Here is a 3,900-nt window from a genome sequence, read left to right as displayed (position 1 = left end):
GCACCATCCCGATCGAATGCATCGACGCTCCCAGCATCAACCCCGACAATCAGATAGCCGGAATCAACGATGACTCAGTTCCGATGGAGGTCAACGAACCAGTAGAGGATCAGACGGATGTCACGAAGCCTCCGGACGACTGGCAAATTGAGATCAAACTCTATATCTCCGACGGTGTCGTCCCACCAGACCGATGGGCAGCCCGACGCTGAAAGGCTCGAAGTGCCAGATACATCCTCTTGGACGGGGAATTATTCCGCCGAAGCGCATCCGGAGTTTTCCTTACCTGCGTCACTCGGGACGAGGCCGAGCGAATCATGATGGAGGTGCACGAAGGCGAAGGTGGCAACCATTCCGGCGGACGCGCACTCGCCCTCAAAATAAAAAAAGATGGACACTATTGGCCGACCATGATGGCCGACTGCGAAGCCTTCGCAGCAAAGTGCAAAGCCTGTCAGCGCCACGGACCAATGCGACACATCCCGCCCGAACTGCTAAACACCGTGAGAGCTCCATATCCTTTCATGCGCTGGGCCATGGATGCTATAGGCCCTCTGCCGGCATCAAAATCCAAAAAATACGTCCTGGTGCTGACCGATTTTTTCACCAAATGGGTCGAAGCAGAGTCCTTCACAAGGATCCAATCCTTGGACGTAACCAATTTCATATGGAAGAACATCATATGTCGGAATGGACTTCCATACGAGATTGTCACCGATAACGGCACACAATTCACCTCGATGATCACCAGACGTTTCCTGACGAAGTGGCAAATCCGCCTCAGCACTTCGACTCCCCGATACCCGCAAGGAAATGGACAAGCTGAGGCCACTAATAAGTCGATCGTCGACGGACTAAAAAAGAGACTTGGTCGAAGGAAGGGGGCGTGGGCAGACCACCTTGATGGCGTATTGTGGTCCTATCGAACAACCCCGCGGCGAAGTACGGGACAATCCCCTTTTTCCCTTGCGTATGGCCTCGAAGCACTCGCCCCTGCCGAAGCAGGAGTCCCGACACTCTGACGTATCATGATGGTCAGCAATCCTGAACTTAACAACAGGATGCTGATTGACCACAACGATCTTGCCGAAGAACTGCACGATCAAGCCCTAGTCCGAGTACAGCACTACCAAGATGCAACTGCTCGGTATTATAACAAGACTGTTCGTCAGCGACGTTTCAACGAAGGCGATCTGGTTCTACGGGAAGTTTTCGAGAACACCAAAGAAGTCAACGCCGGTAAACTCGGCGCTTGGTGGGAGGGTCCATACCTTGTATCCAAGGCAGTTCGCCCAGGCGTCTACGAACTTGTAACCATGGCCGGAGAACGGATCAAAAATTCGTGGAACGCAACCCACTTGAAGCGTTATTACTGCTAAGTCATCTTCACGATCCTAACTAGGAGTTTTCGGGAATCCGAACTCCATTCATCTTTCCTTTCTAATACGAACTACGGTTGGCTTGATCCCCATTTCGGGGTACGTAGGCAATTCCTTGTCTTTTCAAGATTAAGTGAATACAGCTAAGATATTAATAAAGTCTTTATTTCGAATNCTGACGAAGTGGCAAATCCGCCTCAGCACTTCGACTCCCCGATACCCGCAAGGAAATGGACAAGCTGAGGCCACTAATAAGTCGATCGTCGACGGACTAAAAAAGAGACTTGGTCGAAGAAAGGGGGCGTGGGCAGACCACCTTGATGGCGTATTGTGGTCCTATCGAACAACCCCGCGGCGGAGTACGGGACAATCCCCTTTTTCCCTTGCGTATGGCCTCGAAGCACTCGCCCCTGCCGAAGCAGGAGTCCCGACACTCTGACGTACCATGATGGTCAGCAATCCCGAACTTAACAACAGGATGCTGATTGACCACAACGATCTTGCCGAAGAACTGCGCGATCAAGCCCTAGTCCGAGTACAACACTACCAAGATGCAGCTGCTCGGTATTATAACAAGACTGTTCGTCAGCAACGTTTCAACGAAGGAGATCTGGTTCTACGGGAAGTTTTCGAGAACACCAAAGAAGTCAACGCCGGTAAACTCGGCGCTTGGTGGGAGGGTCCATACCTCGTATCCAAGGCAGTTCGCCCAGGCGTCTACGAACTTGTACCCATGGCCAGAGAACGGATCAAAAATTCGTGGAATGCAACCCACTTGAAGCGTTATTACTGCTAAGTCGTCTTCACGATCCTAACTAGGAGTTTTCGGGAATCCGAACTCCATTCATCTTTCCTTTGTAATACGAACTACGGTTGGCTTGATCCCCGTTTTGGGGTACGTAGGCAATTCCTTGTCTTTTCAAGATTAAGTGAATGCAGCTAAGATATTAATAAAGTCTTATTTCGAATACACTTCGATCGGCAGTACGCCAAATTACGCTGAAAGTCGTTTGGATTAATTTCCATCACACTTCGTCTACAATCGTTATTTTCAAGTATAAATGGAAAACTTCCATTGAATAAATTGGATAATACGAATGAAGCAAATTCTTGATCAATCGCCATTACATGCTTTGGAGATTTGACCGATTAATAAGACAAAAAAAAAGCGGAGAAAAGAGACGCAAAGGAGAAAACCCTTCCTCCTAGCGCCAGTTCTCTTACAATAAAAAAAAAACCCGCCCGTCTTCGGAGATCGGCGCGGTACGAGGCTCACCATCACCGTTCTGGATGGTCCTGCAGCCGAAGTGGAGGACGAGGACCAGACAAATCGTCCTCCAAAGGTTCCTCGTCCTCCCTACTGTCCTCCCTACTGTAATCTGTAACACTCACTTTTCTTCACACTTGGGTTTTTTTAACTCGGGGGTTGTTAGAATTGAGACAGGTTATGAGCGGTGGGAAACTGATATCAAAACTCTTTAAGATGGAGGAGGGAGTTTTATACGGGAAAATGGCCAAAATACACCGCAACTATTTGCCGAACGCTTTTTTATACGGAAGAATATTTTGACCTACTTATCTTTGGAATTGATAATAGAAATAATGTGTTTAGCAACATCTGATGCAGCGTCCGGTTTCGCACATTTGAACGCACGCTCGCTCATTTCTGTCATCAGTTCTTCATTCCCTATCATTTGGTACCAACTCAATGAGACAATTGCCAAAGAAGAACAACAAGTTGATCATTGCAATTTCAGATTTGTGGAGTTTTAGTTACCTAGAATATCTTCAATGGCAGCTCGAAGAGTGATTGAATCTAGCTCCTCTTCTGTTATTAACTTTGATCCGACACTGTCCGCCATTAAAGAAGCATGCCGTATTTGATCCCCTTCATCGCTATGTGGTGATGGTATCTAACAAAAACAAACCCAAAAGCAACATTCAAAATGTTTTAGGATGAGAACATACTGACTAAGACCTCACTAAGATGTAGCATATTCAAACATACCAAAATAGAAGGTTTTCCTAAAGCCATGATCTCTGAACAAGTCATTGCACCGGCTCTCGAGATAACCAAATCTGCAGCCGCATAAGCCACACCTATCGATCGCAAGAACCTTATACCCAACAAAGAAAATTCACATTTTGAGTTCTAAGTTAGAACAAAAAGGAAAAAAAAACAAAAAAAAAAAGAGACTACACAAAAGCTAAAGAATTGAAAATGTAGTATTATAACTCACGGAGATAGAAAGAGACGAGGATGGCTTCTAACGAGACTATCCATTTCATCAAAAGCTTCAACACCAGTTTGCCAAACAAAGAACCAGTTCTCATGTTCAGACAACAACTGCGAGTAACAGTTAAGCAAAGCTATGTTAATGGCATTGGCTCCTAAAGACCCACCAAGCAAAAGCACAACTTTAGCATCCGACACAGCTCCAGCCCACTGTCCGAAAAAGCTCACACGCGCCGCTCCTTTCGACGAGTACCGTCTAAGCGCTTGTCTTATAGGGTTACCGTA

Source organism: Camelina sativa, chromosome 7 (genome assembly GCF_000633955.1).
Source record: "Camelina sativa cultivar DH55 chromosome 7, Cs, whole genome shotgun sequence".
Taxonomy (NCBI): domain Eukaryota; kingdom Viridiplantae; phylum Streptophyta; class Magnoliopsida; order Brassicales; family Brassicaceae; genus Camelina; species Camelina sativa.
Note: the sequence above shows the minus strand (reverse complement) of the source record.